The sequence below is a fragment of the Diabrotica virgifera genome, chromosome 6 (assembly GCF_917563875.1).
Source record: "Diabrotica virgifera virgifera chromosome 6, PGI_DIABVI_V3a".
NCBI lineage: Eukaryota > Metazoa > Arthropoda > Insecta > Coleoptera > Chrysomelidae > Diabrotica > Diabrotica virgifera.
This window is the reverse complement of record NC_065448.1, coordinates 50,982,676-51,004,104: the sequence shown is the minus strand read 5'-3', so window position 1 is coordinate 51,004,104 and position 21,429 is coordinate 50,982,676. Positions and strand designations below refer to the sequence as shown.

At 33.0% G+C, this 21,429-nt stretch overlaps 1 protein-coding gene across 2 annotated transcripts in view; it reads left to right on the top strand.

The window, feature by feature from the left end:
- The first annotated feature begins 245 nt into the window (after positions 1–245).
- The window catches only part of LOC126886960 (dentin sialophosphoprotein), a 484,697-nt gene continuing 463,513 nt past the window's right edge, over positions 246–21,429 (top strand). The window contains exon 1 of one of the 2 annotated variants that reach the window (XM_050654147.1): positions 246–431. The gene's annotated coding sequence lies outside the window, so the exon portion shown is untranslated. The remainder of the gene's footprint in view (positions 432–21,429) is intronic. The other variant, XM_050654148.1, reaches the window with a different exon arrangement.

Here is a 21,429-nt window from a genome sequence, read left to right as displayed (position 1 = left end):
TAGTCTAGCCAAAATCTGCAAGCCAAATACTTTGTGTATAATATGTATGTAAATTCAGTGCGGAAAAGTAATGCGGAAAAGTTAAACTTTATAAACTAAAACGCGTGCGGAAAAGTAGACTTATTTGCACGCTCGTAGAAAAAAAACATACATATTTTGATATGGGTCACCTTTCTAAATAATTAAGAAGAAGATTATGACCATATTTCTTAGGCATTTTGACATTAATTATGTCATATTAGCTGTAGTCGAAATTTTTGTTAAACATTTTCCTTTTTGTTTTATAAAAATTCCAAATTGAACAAGTTTTTAAGAAAATTGGACATTAGTAGGAGACTTATCTGTGATTTCTGTGAAAAACATTGTAAAAAAACTGGTAGGTCTATGTTAAATAGTTCCATCAGCCTTTTTAAAAAACAAACAAAATTTAGGTAAGTACTTAACTTCCATTCTATGTGCAAAATTTTAAAATTATGGTTGGGGTCACTGTTTTATGTAATTTGATGATTGGTATATCTAAAATTAAGTCTTTTTTCCAACAAATTTAATGTCTTTAAATAGGTAGAAGATAGAAGGTTTTTTATCCGTCACTTCATACAGCATATTCAGTTTGCCGTTTACCACATCCCAGTCGCCATTCTTCTTTAGTGAGGTCTTTTTTTTTAATTGCTGTTTTTATTTGTTCATTCCGCTATAATCTAGGACGTCCTATTCTCCTCCTTCTATGTGTTTTTCATTTACATTTTACATAATTACATTTCTTCATACGTTTCTATCTTGGGTAATACCAATATCTGTTAATTCCCTTTCCCGAGAGGTCTTGCTTGATTGTCTCTCACTAGATTTTATTTGGTCTTCCTCACCTATTTACAGACATGTTCAAATCAGCACTTTGACATTGAACTTATTCCAACCATTATAACCTATGCTCTCTTATTCTGGCATCAATTTGTGCCACTCGTGTAAGCTTTCTGTTAGACACTAAACAGCAAAATTAACGCACCACCTTAAAAATGGGACATTTTTGATGTCTCGAACTTCCTAAACATATAAACATATTGTGCGATTTTAGTGATTTTTTTAGTATGTTATAGGGATAATAATATCGATGTAGCAATATTGTTGCTGAACAGGTAAATGTCATTGTATACCAGGTGTAACAATAATACTGTATTTTTCTTCAAAGTTCGAAACACCCTGTGGAATATTCTAGCATTTAAAAAATATTGAAATTATACATGATTGTAGCCTTAGGTTTTCTTAACATTATTTTTTTACTTATTCACTTATGTTGGAAAATAAAAAAGTTAGGTACGTTGACAACTAGCCATTTTATTTAATAATACTTGTGTTTAATAGCGTGACGTTTATAGCTTATGATCATTTAGGTATATTCTTCTTCTTGTCGGTTCAGAAGGAAGATAACTGTTGTCTAGGGGTTGTACCGTCGAGGAATCGACTGGCGCCCGTACTTTATGGTTTTCTTGAGGTCGTCTTAAGGCCCACGACCCATTGCGCTGCCTGACAAGGTAATAGCTGGCCGGTCACACCCCTTGTTACCCCATCCTGTGCGTTAGCTGAGGAGTGGGGGTAGGAGTATTTATTGCGCATTTTTGGACATACCATTAACTATTTTATATTTACCATTGGGGATCATACGGGTCATATTACCCGATCCTATTACCTGCATGCACGCCAATGGTGAATATAAAATTTTTAGTTGTATGTCAAGAAATGTGAAATAACTACCTCTTAAAACCCACCAAATTTCATTTGCACATTTAGCTATCGCCAGTTTATGAGAAAATTTTCAACACCCCTATCTCGGAAACGAGGAATTCACATGTCTTGGATCGCTAGTAAACTCAATAAACACGACAAGCGATGAAATAAAAAGACGCATAGCAATAGCAAAAAGAACTGTTCATGGTCTCCATAAACATTTAAAAAATAAAAATATAAAACGTGCAGTAAAGCTCAATATATACAAGACTTTAATAAGACCGGTTTTGATATATGAAGCTGAAACGTGGACCCTATCTCAAAGTGATGAAAGACTTCTTGGTATTTTTGAGAGAAAAATTCTTAGAAAGATTTTTGGGGCAGTAAATGAAAATGAGCTATGGCGTCGAAGATACAACTTTGAACTGTATCAGTTATACACCGATCCAGATATTGTGAAATTCGTTAAAGTGCAGAGACTTAGATGGGCTGGACACATTGCTACACCGAGAGAACAATTTGTTTTCTCCTAAAACACCGATTTCTTTGAGCAATATTTCTTAAACGTTAACATATCCTATTAACTTAAACATACCGGTTCACATATAAAGAAACGAGTTTTTTTAAACACAACTCAATAATTTCTTACAGATAATTTCTTCAATACTAAGAAATGCATTAATGGTTATATTTAATTTTCTTATCCTAAAGTTTTTATTTCTTAAATTGAAAACTACAAATATTTTGCAGTATAAGAAATATAATGTTAAGTTAATCCATATTTATATTTGTGAACAAGAAATTTTCTTACAATCAAATAAATCTTTTAAACCACAAAAAATAATCCTTCAGAAATACCCTCTGTAGTAGCTGTGGTTATAAAATAAAAACTTTGTCATTAATGCCGAAATGTTACTTGCAAAGAGATTTTCTTCCACAAAAGAATTGCGCAGATGCGCAGATTAACTATTTATGATTTAGTCGTCAGTGTTTGTCAAGATGGGGTGATAATATGTTCATGTTCATATAGATGGATTTTTGATTTATTGGTGTTCCTTAAAAATTAACGGATATTTTGAAGGTACGTACATATATAGGTATTAAATAAAAGTAAATTGAGTAATTTAAGATGTAATAATAATATTGTTGCGTATCCGAATGGTTAAAAAAGAAACATAATAGTATCTTTATATTATGCTTTTTAGGTATAATGATGGACGACTCTGAAATAAAGGAGCTTATTATTCTAACTGGGAAATATGCCACAATTCAAAGCAGGGACAGAATGATATTAATATATAGCTTCAGAGCTATTAATATATAGCTAACAATATTAAGAAAGGAGTTATTAACCAACTGCGGGGCCTTCCAGAAATGGTAGAACTTTATACATGTAAGTACCCTTTTAAAAATGTGTACCTATACTTATGTATCAACTATAATAGGTTTCTTGAATGTATCGTCTTCTATAAAAATATACAATACAACGCTATATCAAACATGGCGGGTGCAACGCTGAGGATGCTTTCTGTTAATTTATTTGAGATAAAGAAATCAGTTAGTCTAAAAGAAATATATGTTTATGGTTAAGAAATGTTATTGCCGAAAACCGTGAATTAGTTAATATATATTAAATGACTTAGATGTAAACTAATAATACTTTCCCGTAACAAAAATTTCTTAATGATTAGGTATGCTGCCTCTTTTAGATGATAAAAATTAAGAAAACTACATATTATTATGTCTGCTTCAATGTTTTCATTGGTTGTATTTTCCCTCTTGTTTTAGCTAAACAATGTTTATTGTGTGACTTAATATTATACAGATAAATAATTAATATTTCATTAACAAAAAGAAAAAAATAAACAAAGATGTGTAGGTTAAATAATGCCATATTTGAACTAAATATGATTGATTATTATTAGTATTAATAGTTCTTATGTGGGGCCGTGTATTTGTTTTTTTTGTATTCCCTAAATTTGTCAAAATAAATATCTATATCTTTATAAAAAAATTTTATTATAGTAAGTTTACTCTTTCTACATAACGATTTTGTTTTAGTGAATTGCTGATATACAAAGTGCTATTAACAAAAGAAAGAAAATTTGAGGAAGTTGGATTTGCCTCTCCATCCTTTTATTGTTGTGTAAAAGCCAGTGGTTTAAGAGTGGAGAAAATATTTGTATGTAATAATAACGTTTTATATATTGTTTTATTAATAAATAATGATTTTACCTTAACACAATGATTTATTTCGCCGTATATAATATCACTTTATTTTCAAGAAATATTAACTTAACTCTAAATATACGTTTATCTCTGCGAAATATATTTCTTAACATTAAATACATTAATTATTAATAGTAAAATAATAATATTCCTTACTAAGAAATATTATTGCTCGGAAAGAATAGTTTTGTAATGTGTAGAAAATATATTTTTATGGCTAATAAAATTAATTAACATCAAGTGTAATTTCTTTCTGATAAATGGGTTTGAAGTTTGCCAGAAAGTGATAGTTAAATCATGTTTAACATATATTTCTTTGGCTATAGTAGAATTTATTTGAAATATTTTAGAAAATTATATCTTACATACAAAGATATATTTCTTAGGCAATATGCCAAGTCGATCTTTCTTAAATATTAATAAAGTTTCTTTATGTCAAGAATTTTTTTCTCTCGGTGTAGGATGTCAGACCACGAATACACTAAGAGATTAACATTTTCAAAACCAGAGGGCACAAGAAGTAGAGGACGACCACGAAGAAGATGGATTGATGATGTTGAAGAAGACCTAAAAATTCTAGGGGTCAGAAGATGGAGGGAAGTTGCCAGGAATCGACAGCAGTGGCGACTTCTTTGTGAGCAGGCCAAGATCCACAACGGATTGTCGAGCCACTTATGATGATGATGATCTCGGAAACGAAGCATTTGCGGACATACGTTTATGAAACAAACTGTCTTTATTTTTTCATGAAGAATTACCCCCTAAAGTTTGTCGCACTTATTTAGAAAGAAACACCTTGTATTGATGAAGAACATGGCTAGTTGTCTAAGAACCTAACTTTTTTATTATCCAACATCAAGGGCGCCCATATAAAAATTTTTAGGGGGGGGCCAAACGTGAAGATGTTACACATTACATTTTGTATATTTCGGATGACAATATATACAGTAGACTCTCTCTATAACGAACACGGATATAACGGGGTTTCGCTTATAACGAGGTACATTAGGTGTCCCATGAAATTCCTATTGAACTATAACGCTCTATAACGAGGCATATTTGATTGCAACGAGGAAAATTGAAATCGAAGAATACGTGTTTTTACCTATTTTAGCGTTGTAATGGTCATAAATAAATAAATGCCCCAACTGCCTGTACATAGAAAAGCCCAACATCTGTATTATTATCGAGGCCAGTGCTGTAATAAACTCGGCCACCTGTAATAAACTTCTGCCTGTTTATCGACCGATATTGAATATTATAGGAAATTTACAATTTATGACGGCCAAGTCTCATTGTTCACTGTTCAGGTTGACCATCGACACCTAATAAACTACGTAAGAGGCATCAAAACATTTCAATATTATTGTTGTTTGATATAACGAGATCCGCTTATAACGAGATAATTAGTCCACCATTTCAGTTCTCATTATAGAGGGAGTCTACTGTAGTTTAAACCACCTAAAAAACCTAGTTTGAACCCTGTTGTGAGAAATTATTCATACATTTAAATACTAGACCAAGTTTTTAAATGGAAATGTCGTGGGTACCACAAAAGTTGCGCCTCTCTTTAAAACCCGTTTGAAAAGAATGCAATGCTTGCAAAGCCCTGCCTTCAACTTTGGCGAGTAGACTAACCATGAGTATGTGTCAAACCAAGTTTTTACTTTAAAATCTTAAAAAGGATCCCCTTTTATTTTTGCAGATTTAGAATCCTTATAAAAAATAAGTCACATATATTCCAAACATTTTTAGAATCGTTGATAGATGGGCGCAAATAAATCGCATTTTCCGATTATAGCGCCATCCTTCAACAATTCTAAAAAAAGTTTTGAATAAATGTTACTTATTTTTTGAGGAGGAAACTCAATCTGCAATAAAAAACGGGGGTTCCTATTTAAGATTTTAAAGTTAACTCTCACCCCACCTCCAGAGTGTGGAATGAAAAATCCTGTTTGGTGTCATTCTATAGATTTTTGAAAAATATTAAACACGTGTTTTTTAGTTTTTCATTTGGAAGTAGGTATATTTCTTGAGATATTAGACCGTTTCTATAATTTTGCTATAGTATCACAATATATCGTTTTTTCCGATTATAGCGCTATCTATCCACAATTCGCAAGATGGCTCGAATAAAATTTGCTTATTTTTACAAGGAAAATCCAAATCTGCAACAAAAATTAGGGATTCCATTTAAGATTTTAAATTTACTCCCCGCTCCACACACAGGGGTTGAAGTCGTGGACTTGTTTAGTGCCATCGCATAGATTTTTGAGAAATATTTAACACATATTTTTCAGTTTTTCGATCCGATGTTCATTTCGCGAATTATTCGACCTTTCCGCTACTTTTGGGACACCCTGTATATAACACTCATTCGTCATGAAAGATCACCTGTTTTTCATTTAAATAAAATTTTTCTGTTCATCATAATGTACACTTTAAAAATAATCTACTTACTAAAAAAATACTTTTGCAAACTAAAATTTGACTATGTTCAATAAATTTAAAAAATTATTTTTCAATATGAATTTATTTCTGCTTATGAAGATTGTTCTATTCCGTGTAACACACCACACTTAATATAGAAAACAAATATAATCACTTCACAGATTTTACACTTTATCTTTATAGTGCCAGTTCTCAAAGACAAATGACTCATTAGTGATTATCGGTCAGAGATCGGATTTCTTGCTGATATCAGTTTCTTTGCAGTATTATAAATGATTCATTTAATTTGTAATTTTGGGTGTCGATTACAGTATATATTATGTTCCCACTTCCCACGTTTCTAATCTCTTTCAATGTTTTCGTTAATAGCACACCGTGATTGTGCGAAATGTGTATTATGCACATTCCATATAGACCGCTGTCGCAGACATACAGACACACATATTTTCTGTTAAACTATTAATTACCCAATACGTGAATTTTTTTTATTAATAAATATGTTGTTTCCAATTTATCTCTTAAAATTATCCAATAATTTTTTGATAAAAATACGTTTATGTAATATAAATTAAATTTTTGTTATCAAGTATATTCAAATGGGAAATAAGCCACAATTTTACCTAAAAATGATTTTATTAACGTTTCGACGCCCAAGTCGGGTGTCGTTGTCAAAATACAAAATAATACTAAATAAACAAAAATGTTGTTGCTTAGTAAAAAATTCTTCTAATAATTTATTTAATCTGACTCATTTATATCGGCAATTCAGACACGTATTAATTTTAAAGTAGACGACTTTAAAATGATATTGCCAATATTGATGAGTTGCGTTCCTGGGACGACTTTACTAAAATATAGTTCATTCGATTACATGAAATCAATCCCAACTCAAGAATATCCGCCACAAAAATCATAGCATGTGATCTGTCTTTAAAAAGACAACCAAATGCAACGGTGGCACTGAAATTCTCGCGTTAGAGATTCCATAGTAAATCACAAGGGAAAACCAGGAAAAACCTCGTGATACTATCCCGACCTCGTAAGTATTTGGGTTTACATTTAGTTTACTCTCAAAACTAATACCAAATTCTGACTTGATATTTTAAATTTTAAATAATACTAAAATACTAAATATGTACTAACTCGATATGTTACTGATTTAATAATTGTGGTATTTTCTTTCTATTGACTTCCTCCTTTAATGTGGGTAACCACATCCTACTGCATTTTACCGAGGAATTTGCGACACAATTGGTTTCATTTAGCATAATTAGAGCCGCTTCTTTGATTTTTCTCTTTTTACTATCTGCTTCTTTTAGGACTATACTTGAATCTCTCCACTGAACTCTATGTTCATTATCCCATGCGTGTTGACATATTTGAGATCTATTAAATTCTCTATTTTTTATATAAGACTGATGTTCATTTACTCTAACGTCTAATGGTCTTGACGTTTCACCTATATAAAATTGTTCGCATTCACAAGGTATTTTATAAATACAATTCTTTGTTCTTGTTCACTGTTAGGTTTAGTTTTAGATAGAATAGATCTCAATGTGTTTGTTGTTTTGAATGTTGTTGATATGTTAAATTTATTTCCTATTGTTTTGAGTTTCTCGGATAGTCCTTTTATATATGGTATTGATATTTTCCTCGTATTAGTTATTGTGAATGTTGTAGGATCCCGTTCTAAGTTGTTCTGTTCCATTCGATCCAATCTTGACAATTCCTTATTTATAAACGATATGGGATAATCATTTTTTAATAAAACAGATGTTAACAATTGTTTTTCTTCTAAAAATGAATTTTCGTTAGAACAAGTAATTTTGGCTCTATCATATAAGGATTTAATGATTCCCTTTTTAACGTTGATGTTATGATTTGATTTGTAATTGAGATATCTGTTGGTGTGTGTTGGTTTTCTATACACTTGAGTCTCATATCCAGTATCCTTCTTTGAGACCAAAACATCGAGGAAAGGTAGGGTGTTATTGTATTCCTTTTCCATTGTAAACTTTATTGTCTCTTCTTGACCGTTTATAATATTCAGGAACATATCCAACAATTCCGATCTATGAGGCCATATGGAAAACACATCATCTACATATCTCCACCATACTGTCGGTTTTAAATTTTGTTTAGAAATGATATTAGTTTCGAAATCCTCCATAAATATATTAGCCAATAATGGAGATAAAGAAGAGCCCATTGCGAGACCAAAATTTTGTTTATAGAATTCATTATTTAGTTGAAAATAGGTATTATTAGTACATAATGTCAATAACTCCATTATAGCTGATACATTTAGTCTTGTCCTAGTTGTTAATGTATTATCATTTTAGATTTTATTAATTTCGTTTTGATTATGTTTAAAGTTTTATCTAATGGTACATTTGTAAATAAACTGTTGGATACGTTCCTGAATATTATAAACGGTCAAGAAGAGACAATAAAGTTTACAATGGAAAAGGAATACAATAACACCCTACCTTTCCTCGATGTTTTGGTCTCAAAGAAGGATACTGGAGTGTATACTCAAGTGTATAGAAAACCAACACACACCAACAGATATCTCAATTACAAATCAAATCATAACATCAACGTTAAAAAGGGAATCATTAAATCCTTATATGATAGAGCCAAAATTACTTGTTCTAACGAAAATTCATTTTTAGATGAAAAACAATTGTTAACATCTGTTTTATTAAAAAATGATTATCCCATATCGTTTATAAATAAGGAATTGTCAAGATTGGATCGAATGGAACAGAACAACTTAGAACGGGATCCTACAACATTCACAATAACTAATACGAGGAAAATATCAATACCATATATAAAAGGACTATCCGAGAAACTCAAAACAATAGGAAATAAATTCAACATATCAACAACATTCAAAACAACAAACACATTGAGATCTATTCTATCTAAAACTAAACCTAACAGTGAACAAGAAAGAACAAAGAATTGTATTTATAAAATACCTTGTGAATGCGAACAATTTTATATAGGTGAAACGTCAAGACCATTAGACGTTAGAGTAAATGAACATCAGTCTTATATAAAAAATAGAGAATTTGATAGCTCTCAAATATGTCAACACGCATGGGATAATGAACATAGAGTTCAGTGGAGAGATTCAAGTATAGTCCTAAAAGAAGCAGATAGTAAAAAGAGAAAAATCAAAGAAGCGGCTCTAATTATGCTAAATGAAACCAATTGTGTCGCAAATTCCTCGGTAGAATGCAGTAGGATGTGGTTACCCATATTAAAGGAGGAAGTCAACAGAAAGAAAATACCACAATTAGTAAATCAGTAACATATCGAGTTAGTACATATTTAGTATTTTATTATTATTTAAAATTTTAAATATCAAGTCAGAATTTGGTATAAGTTTTAAGAGTAAACTAAATGTAAACCCAAATACTTACGAGGTCGGGATAGTATCACGAGGTTTTTCCTGGTTTTCCCTCGTGATTTACTATGGAATCTCTAACGCGAGAATTTCAGTGCCACCGTTGCATTTGGTTGTCTTTTTAAAGACAGATCACATGCTATGATTTTTTGTGGCGGATATTCTTGAGTTGGGATTGATTTCATGTAATCGAATGAACTATCTTTTAGTAAAGTCGTCCCAGGAACGCAACTCATCAATATTGGCAATATCATTTTAAAGTCGTCTACTTTAAAATGTATAATACGTGTCTGAATTGCCGATATAAATGAGTCAGATTAAATAAACTATTAGAAGAATTTTTTACTAAGCAACAACATTTTTGTTTAGTTAGTATTATTTTGTATTTTGACAACGACACCCGACTTGGGCGTCGAAACGTTAATAAAATCATTTTTAGGTAAAATTGTGGCTTATTTCCCATTTGAATATACTTGATTATAAAAATGCCACAAGAAAATAGCTTCACAACAACATTAATTTTTGTTCTTTCCCGAAAAGCTAGGGGGGGGCACGGCCCCCCCTGTCCGTGTGTATGGGCGCCTATGTCCAACATAAGTGAATGAGTCAAAATGAGAATATTAAGAAAGCCTGAGGCTACAATTGAGTTTTAATTTCAATATTTTTTAAACGCTAAAATATTCCACAGGGTGTTCCGAACTTTGAGGAAAAAATACAGTATTATTGTTATACCCGGTATACAATGACATTAACCTGTTCAGTAAAAATATTACTACATCGATATTTTTAAAGAATAAGGTTATAACATACTAAAAAATTATTAACATCGGATAAGAGGTTTGGGAAATTCGAGACATCAAAAATGTCCCATTTTTAAGGTGGTGCGTTAATTTTGACTTTTAGTGTATAATTATTCTTAATTTTATTCTTTTTTATCAAAAATGAATAGCCATTTTCAATCCGTAGTAGCATCCGTATGGCTTGCAAATTGTAGAAGCCTCGGAGGTGTAACCAGAGATTGTTTTCATTCTGGTGGGATGTAGAATAGCATTATTAGTGGAGTCAATGAAGCTTTTCACCTCCGATTTCGTTGAACCTCCATCGATTTGCATGAAAATTGGTACGTATGTAGAGGATACCTCAAGAAAGAAAGGTGACATGGTGCCAACTTGCGCTTTTACCCTGGGGGTGGATGCCACCCCTTCTCGGGGGTGAAAATTATTTTATTAAAAATAATACCACTAATCGATAGAGGGATAAATTATAAGTAAAATTTGTTATATAAAGTTATTTCAGTAAATCAATAGGTTTTGAGTTATTAAAGATCAAAAGTTTTGATTTTTCCTGAAAAAATTCCATGTTTTAAAGCAGTTTTTCATAAATAACTCAAAACCAATAAGTTTCTTCAAAAAAGTTGTTGTTACCAAAATCGAAGATAATATAAAAATAAATAAGCTCCTTATTCGAAAAATCCTTTATTACATATACAAAGTGAGTTATATGCAATTGAATGTATATTTTTTTTCCGCGAGTACTCAAATCTTATTATTCAAGCTTAAATAACAGGAAAACGATGCACTTTGTTAAATAGAGATACTAAACATTTTAATAAAGTACTTAAAGGTAAGTATCAAAAAGCTATATAAGAAGTCGATAGCATCAAAATTAAGCAAGTTATGATGGAAATAAGAGGACCTTTTCAGATTTTTTAGGGAAGAATGAAAAATGAAACCTACGTCATTTCCACAAAAATTAAAATTTATAGTAACCCATATAAAACTTTATTTATTTTATAATGAGTAATAACTTCAACAATTTTGACCGGTTTAGAATGCATATTTTTGAAAAAAAATACGAATAAAAAAATTAGAATTTTTCAAATTTTCGTGAAGTTCATTTTCTTTTGATAATAACTCCAAAAATACTCGATATACTTAAAAAATGGTAGAGAACAAAATTTTAGTTTTAACTTTATTTAAGCTTTTTCTTTTTTTAATATTTTTTTATGACAAAAAATAACCCAGATAGAAATATTTAAAACGTAAATTTTACTGCGAGAACCATGTAACCGGGGCCCTTTCACCTTGTATTAAAAAAAAATAAAGGATTTACAAAATTATGTTTAATACAGTGTCATAGACCTTTCACTTAGCTTTGTAATGGTTTTTGGATAATTCTCATATTTCAAAAATTAACAAAGTTATTTAAAAAAAACCAATAACATTTTCTTTGAAAAAATTTTATAGCGGAGATTTTGTATGTATACAGGTTGTGGGAAGAAGTCCAATTAGTCGTTTGTTGTAGGAGATATAAAAAAAGTTTGTTTAGGTGAGATTGGGGCATATATAATATCAGAATTTAAATACATTTCCAAATATACAGGGCCACCCATATTGACAGGGTGAAACAAAATTATCTTTTGTTTAATGGAACAGCCTGTATATTTTTACATTTTTGGATTCTCCTTTATGTTTTATTTCTTAAAATATCAGGTTTTGTGATGTTATACGAAGTAGTTTAAAAGATAATTACGTTTTTTTTTCAAATTTCATAGCAATATTCACCCCCTGTATAATTGTAGTGATTTGATATCAGAAAATCAATTTATGTTCAAGTGATTTTTAATATGGTCTATTATTGTTAAAAATTATTAATCTAGCAAAACGTTTAATTTTAGGTAATGCAGGGTTGGTCGAAACTGAATGAGTGTTTTCTCAAAGTTTGAGAGTATGAGTTTTCTGAAACGGAGCAGCCTGTAATGCCTGTAATGTGCATTGTAATGAAATGCTATTGTATGGCACTTTATTATTTCCCACCCTGCCAATGAGAACTGAATTTATTTTTGAAATTCCTAACTTTATATCTTTAATTATTTTAAATATTGTAAACGATTAAAAAACTGAATTGAATGAAATATAATAATTGAAATGAATAACCAGTGTATATCTTCCACATTTACTTCATATTTAACGTAGCCTGTACCATAACATTGCACAGATTATTATCCCTGTATAGCAACGATATACCATGAATGTGAACTCATACTTGAGAAATGTCCTATATCCAGTCTCGCAAAAAAAGGGATTCCTCAAACATAATATATATGCAGACAAAATCAGCCAAAGTGATTTGCGATATCTAATGAAAGGTATGTTCCGTTTGTTTGTAGAATTTTATTTGATTGGCTTTAATTACTAAAATAAATAAATTTTCAATTATATTTTATGTATTTGTGGAAAAGGAAACCTAGCATTAGTGGCCACATTTCCATAACGGCCAATTGTTTTTTATTTTTAGTTGCCGTTATTGACAGGTTTTACTGTACCAATAATATTTTATTAAATTATGAAACATTATTTAAATAAAAAATTTATAAACTTGATAAAAGAAAGTTTGTTTAGAATTTACTCCTCTATCTAATTATGGGGTTATTTTTAATAAAATAGTGTTCACCCATGAGAAGGGGTAACATCCACCCCCAGGATAAAAACGCAAGTTGGTACCACATCACTTTTGTTTCTTGAGGTATGCTCTAACTACTTACCAATTTTCATTAAAATTGATGGAGGTTCAACGAAATCAGGGGTGAAAACCTTCAGCGACTGCCTTTTTGGAAATATAAAAGAATAATTTTTTTCGTGATTGTCAATTTGCTAATTTTCTGATTTTTGGTTCCTATAAGGTTTGAAAAATTAACAAAAATTATAAATCATGCACATAAATGTAAAGAAATATTTATTTTACTTAATTAAACGAGATTTCTTGAGCCAGAACGCTGAAATCTGCATTTTATCATTAAAAAAAAAAGGTAGATTTCACCCCTAAAATGCAGAAAGCGCAACTTGGTGCCATATCACTTTTGTTTTTTGAGGTATCCTCTAACTACTCAACAATTTTCATGAAAATCGATGAAGGTTCAAGGAAATCGTGGGTGAAAACATTCAGTGACTACACTTTCAGAAATATAGAAGAATAAGGTTTTCGTGATTTTCGACTTGTTAATTTTCGGAATTTTTGGTTGCTATAAGGTTCAAAAAATAAAAAAAAAATATAATTCATGCACATAATTATAAAAAAAATATTTATTTTTCTTAATTAAACGAGATTACTTGCGCCATAATGCGGAAATCTGTATTTTTTACAATTTAAAAATTAGGGGTGTATTGCACCCCTAAAAAGCAAAAGCGCAAGTTGATGCTATATAACTTTTATTTGTTGAGGTATCCTCTAACTACTTACCGATTTTCATGAAAATCGATGAAGGTTCAACGAAATAGGAAGTGAAAACTTACAGTGACTGCACTTTCAGAAATCTAAAAAATAATTTTAAAAATGGGGTGTATTTCACCCCTAAAATGCAAAAAGCGCAAGTTGGCACTATATCACCTTTGTTGCTTGAGGTATCGTTTAACCACTCACCAATTTTTATGAAAATCGATGGAGGTTCAACGAAATCTGAGGTAATAACTCATATCCACCTTCATTGACTCCACTATATGTTGTTTTATATGCCATTAGAGTGAAAACTCTTTTTTATCAGTTCACTCACCCACCATTTTCTTTTTCCATGAGGAAACCATCCTCATTTCTTTGTCTATCACAACTTCACAGGACCTAATCTTCACACTTAAACTTAACTTATTTTTTTTAGTTTTAGGGCCTAATCTTCACAACCTTAACTAACAGGTCCCCATAACGCTTTAGTAACTGCACATTTAACATCCAATGTTCCCCTACTATTGCTTTTAAATGAACACGAGACTAAAATTATCCCGAATAGAATACTGATGGTAGGGGAGCAAAGTATGCTAAATGTGCAGTCACTCGAGCGTTATGGGGACCTATTGGGTTGTGAAGAGTAGGTCCTAAAACCAAAAAAAGTTAAGTAAAGTTTTCCATTTTAGTGGGGATTTTCTATGTTTCATTTAATTTTCCATTTTCAACAATCGTTTTTTTTTTAGATTATAGCGCCATCTATCCATAATTCGAAAAAATATCTCGAATAAAACTTACTTATTTTTACGTAAGAAATCCAAATCTGCAATAAAAATGGGGCTCCCGTTTAAGATTTTAAAGTAACCCCCCACCCTATCTCCGTGGGGGCTCGTGTTTGGTGCCATTCGATAGATTTTTCAAAAATATTGAATAGGTGTATTTTTCAGTTTTTAGATCTGATGCTCATTTCGCGAAATATCGCGGGATTCGTATTTAAAATTTGAAGTTTACCCCCTACCCCTCTCTGTGGGAAGTCGTGTTTGGTATCATTCGATAGATTTTTGAAAATATTGAGCATGAATTTTTTAGTTTTTCGATCTGTCATTCATTTCGCGAAATATTCGCTATTGTTTTGTGAAACTCTTTGACTCCTATTTCCTGACTGATTTTCCTGACCTAACCTATTTCCTCAAATCGTCAGATTTTTGAAATATACTCGTTTTGTATGTACTTAACTTACCTTATCTTAATCTGACGATTTCGAGTTTTTCTAAGGATAGATATTTTTTTTTCGGGCCCCCCTTAACAGACTCCCCTAACAGTGTACAAGGTGTCTCCCCATGTAATAATCTGACGCGCTCGAGTAACTGCAAAAATCCCCGCTTGGGCTCCCCTTCCCCTACCATGATTATTAAGTGCAGGAAACGAAAATAAAAAATACGCATAATAACTGGGAGTGTTAACTAATCGCAATGAACGTTTGATAAATTGAAAGTATTCTCCCTGCAACACTCGGCTCAGCCGCCAAAAAGTTTGTTTAGAAGACGTTAATGCGACACGTGCAGCGCTTAGAAGGATTTGCGAACGATATCGGGAAATATAAAACCGCTAAGTGAAAATTACCAGTGGTTGGCTGTCTGTACTCCATAATATAATAATAAAATGAAGTATAAAAACTTCCTTTTTTGTAATTAATATATTTAAACGAACAATTATACAAAAGAATTAGAGCTACAGCTAGAGAGCTTTAGAGCTAATTAGAAATTAGAACTAAAGCTAGAGCTTTTTCCTAGAGCTAAATCTAGCTTTTTATGTAAGTTCTAATTGTTTCACTTAACAGCTCGTCCACATGAGCGCGGTTTGCCAACGTCGACGTCGCGGTTTACCTGTTTTCCTTGGTAACTTCAAAGGCGGCATTAGGATGTGATCAGGAAAAACAGGTAAAACGTGACATAACCGCTGACAAACCGCCCTCATATGTACAAAGCGTTAGGCTACCCAAGGTGCACGCTGGTTTTCGAAATCAGCACTGTTTCCGTGTGCGAATCCTTCGTATTTAAACGGGCCTGTCCAAAGTGCACCTGCACCATCCTGCACTCTGACAACTGAATATAAAACGTTATTTGCACACGGACTCAGCGCTGAGTCAGAAAACCAGCGTGTACCTTGTAGTGATGTTGATTATAGTTACTTTCGAGTATTCGTTACAAATCGTTACTTTTGTATAAAGTAATCATTTACATTATTAGTTACTTTGATTACTATGATTATTTTTGTTACTTTTGTATTTGAGTACCGGTAATCATATCTATCCCGGTGTGGGATGCGGGCCGCTTAGTAGAATACACCCACAGGATCTCCTACTAGTCGTAAGAGGCGATTACAGGAGCAGCTGACCGCTGTCCCTCCCTAACATTCCATCTCAACCTTACCCATTTTCTCTATCCTCAAACCTATCTCATCCACACCCCGAGTGACGGATGAGTCCTATTGACCGTGTTGGAGTGGGAGGGGTCCACTTTGCGTGGGGGGTGTGTATGGCATATTGTCGCACACCCTACACAAAAACTGCGTAACCTGCGCCTCTCCCCATTCAAACACTCCTAATTCCCCGCTACCAACCCGCACTGGCCAGCGTGGTAGTGAAATGGCTAATTTTCCCCCGTAAATGACATGACACAAACTAGAAAAAGGCCCTTAGTCCCCGGCGGCCCAACGGTCCCTGGTGACGGTAGCCACCAGATCGGGCCAAGGGCAGAGGGTGCAAAGAATCACCGGGATAGACACGGCTACCATGGACAACGAACATTGCATATTGCCACTTATAACGTAAGAACGCTTGCAACTGAAGATAAGCTCATTGAATTACAGGAAGAACTTAACTGCATAAAATGGGATGTACTGGGACTTTCCGAAATACGAAGAAAAGGAGAAAACCAATTAGTTTTAAAATCAGGGCATCTGTTACATTCCATTGGAGAAGACGATAAGGCAGTTGGCGGCGTAGGTTTTCTCGTCCACAAGAAACACCTAGATAAAATTATAAAAATAGATAGTGTAAGCTCAAGAGTTGTGTACCTCATACTAAAATTGAACAAGAGATGCTCTATTAAAATTATCCAAGTATATGCACCCACGACGAGTCATAACGATGAAGAAATAGAAAACTTTTATGAAGATATAAATAGAGCTATGGAAAAAGATAAAACCCACCACCTAATCTTAATGGGCGATTTTAAAGCTAAACTTGGATATAAAGAAGATAGCGCAGAAGTGGCTATGGGCTCATTTGGATATGGTGAGCGAAATGATAGAGGAGGTATGCTACTAAATTTTTTGTTGCATCATCGGCTATACGTGATGAACACATTTTTCAAAAAGAACCAACAACGTAAGTGGACGTGGGCTAGTCCAGATGGCATAACAAAAAACGAAATTGATTTCATCATCACAAACAGAAAAAATATTATCCAAGATGTTACAGTAATCAATAAAATCACGGTTTGGAGTGCCCATCGGTTGGTTAGAACAAAAATATTGATCAACATTAGACAAGAGAGGACAGCAATGATAACAGAGAGGCATTCTAATAAATGGGAATCGATAGAAGATAGTGTAGCTTATCAGAATCTCATAACTTCAGAATTGAAAGAAGTAGAATATCTAAATGAAAATGCATTAGATATAGAGGTGACAAACATGCGAATAAACAGTGCGATTCGAAACGCTCATAGCAAATATAAGGAAAAAAGAAAAACCAAGATAGATAAACTTACTCAAGCTGCTAAAGACCTTATAAACAAAAGAAGAGAATTGAAAAACAAATACACAGATAATTTTGCAGCACTTAGACAGTTAAACAAAGATATCACAAAATCCATTCGAAAAGATATCAGAAATTACAACACTGAACACATAACTCAAGCCATTGATAAAAATAAGAGTTTAAAGGTACTGCGCCGACAAATGACTGAAGGATCGAAAAATATTTGTAAACTTGTAAATAAAAAAGGAGAAATAACAACAAATAGGGAAGATATTTAAAAAATTGCTCAAGATTTTTACTCAGAATTGTATAAGCGAGAAGAACTTCCAGATCCTGATCAAAGTCAAATACCAAAAGTTCAAAATGTAGGCTCAGAAGACATCCCAGATATCACAACAGAGGAAATAAAATCAGCTCTCTCGGAGAAGAAAAACAATAAATCACCTGTAGAAGATGGGATAGTCATTGAACACATCAAATAAGGAGGAGAACCGTTAATAAATGTGTTGAAAAAGATGTTCAATGTTTGTTTGACAAGAGGCGTAACCCCCTCTCAGTGGCATAATGCAATAATAACCATAATGCATAAAAAAGGTGACATTTCAGATCTGAAGAACTACAGACCTATTAGTTTGCTCTCCCATACGTACAAACTATTCATGAAGATAATAACAAAACGGCTTGTGAACAAACTGGATAGTTACCAACCTTGTGAACAGGCTGGGTTCCGCTCCAGATACGGAACAAACGATCATCTACAAGTTATAAAAACGCTAATAGAAAAGTGCACAGAGTATAACAAGCCTATATTTCTTATATTCGTGGATTATGAAAAGGCGTTCGATACTATAGATTATCATAAAATGCTTCGAGCATTGGCGGACTGCCGCATTGACTACCGATATATCGCCTTGATTAAAAGTATCTACGAAACTGGTACAGCTTGTGTTCGACTTCATGAAGATACCAAGAAATTTAGAATAGAACGTGGAATTAGACAGGGTGATACTATCTCCCCGAAATTGTTTACAGCTGTTCTTGAATATATGTTCAAGCAAATGGAAGGAGAGGATAATATGGGAATCAATATAAACGGGGAGAATCTGAACCACCTAAGATTTGCCGATGACATCGTTTTAATATCTGATAGAGTTGATAAAGCTACAAAAATGCTGCACACGCTCTATAAAGTGTCAAAAACAATTGGTCTTAAAATTAACACCTCAAAGACAAAATTTATGACCAACCTTGTAGTCAGCGATAAAATTCAGATTGAGAGTCATAGCATCGACCAAGTAATAGCTTACAAATATCTAGGGCATGAGATTCGCTTAGGCCGAGATAACCAGACAACTGAAATACAAAGAAGGATAGGTCTCACATGGGCTGCCTTCGATAGATTAAATAACATTTTCAAGTCTAATATTCCAGTTTGTTTAAAAAGAAAGGTTTTTGACCAGTGTGTTTTGCCGGTTCTTACATATGGTGCAGAAACACTAACTCTGACAAAAAGAACAATAAATAAAATAAGAGTTACACAACGCGCTATGGAAAGATCAATGTTAGGTATTACCATCAGAGATAAAGTACCAAACCTAGAAATAAGAAGAAGAACAGGAGTCACGGAGGCAGTTGAAAGAATAGCCATGGCTAAATGGGCTTGGGCAGGACATGTTGCCAGACTGACGGATGACAGATGGACCAAAAAGATTCTGGAATGGCGACCAAGGCAGGAGGCATATCGAAGCAGAGGACGACCACCGACTAGATGGACGGATGATATCAAGCGCATCACCACAAATTGGATGCAAGAAGCTCAATATAGAAATAGGTGGAAATTTTTACGGGAGGCCTACGTTTAGCAGTGGACAAATATAGGCTAGTTGATGAATCATATCTAGAATCGTATTTCTCAGTAGGTAGGTATTCTGTATAGGTATTCCGATACAACAACGACCTTCGCCAATCTGTTTAAGGGATAAACATGATTTGATTACTATGATTACTTTTGTTACTTTTGCATTTGAGTACCGGTAATCATATCGAGAATTGTATTTCTCAGTAGGTAGGTATTTTGTATAGGTATTCCGATATAATAACGACCTTCACGAAGTACGAAGTAATCAGAGTAATCAAAGTAGATATAATAGTCGTTACTCGCTCTGATACGATTGGTACGAAGTAACGAAGTAATCAGAGTAATCAAAGTAATCAAAGTAGATGCAATAGTCGTTACTCGCTCTAATACGATTGGTATGAAGTAACGAAGTAATCAGAGTAATCAAAGTAATCAAAGTAGATACAATAGTCGTTACTAGCTTTGATACGATTGGTACGAAGTATCGAAGTAATCAGAGTAATCAAAGTAACGATTTGTCTCTCTGTATAGTAATCGTTACTTTCGGTATTCGTAAGTAATGAGTACTTTGTAACGAATAGTTACTTTTTCAACATCACTAGCACCTTGGACGTGCCCTAGGGATGCGTCCAAGGTACACGCTGGTCTCACAAGCCACAGAAGATGCGGATACACAAATCATCAATACCGCAATAAATGTTTTACCAGCATTCGATACCGTAATAGTGGTCGGCGAGATATAGATCTACTGATTCTTTTCACAGCTCTATGTACACGTACATTATCAAAAGTGTACTTCCTCAAACCAGGAAAATGACAATTTCCCAACAAATATATTCCACTGAAAGTTTCATACATAAAACAGCTGCAGATCATATTTTATTTTTGCCTGCCTTCATTGGCTGTGATACAACATGTGCACTCTTTAACCAAGGGAAAATGAAATTCATTAATGTACTCCGAAAAAACCCTGATTTGAACGAGGTTATTGAGGTATTTAAAAATCCAAACGTTCATCCGGAGGTCATTGCTAAATCAAGAAACGTTTCCCCATTCAATTATACGGTTACGGTGATGTCAAAAGTAAGAAAAACATGTCTTTAAATTAATATAGATATGTATGCTTTACAAAATCAGCAGGACCGTGTCGTGCTATGATGCGGTGAGGCAGTCGCATCAGGCGGCATTACAAGGGGGGCGGCATAATCAGTAAACTCAAAAAAAATTTGTCAGATTGTGTAAAAAATGTCAGAAACTATAGCAAAAATGAAAAGTTACAGACAATATGGCTAACAACCACATGAAAATTTAATGAAATTGCAGAAAATCTTAATATAAGTTCCCAATTTGCAGCTTAAAAAGAAAATTCGAGTCAGGAGAAAAAAGCGTTTATTTGATTACGAAAAATCTGTGGACGAGCTCTTAACAGATGAAACTAAACTTGTTACTAAACTTGAAACTAAACAAACATAAATTTGTTCATCTATATTTGAAGTCGGCCACTCACAGTACTGCGGTGTCGTTCGACAAAATCGTCAATGATATCAATTCTGCAATACTGCAGCAGACAGGCCGTGTGTCTGCGGTAAAATTGTACGTTTTTCAAGGATGCACAATTACGATTGTGCGGTGTGTTGGTACGATTAGGTCGAATTCGACAAAATTAAATGACACCGCAATATCGTGAGTGGCCGGCTTTAGACATTGCTGTTAAGTGGATAGGCGCAAAATTTGCTTGCTTACTTTACTTTTTCGTGTCTGGATCCGACT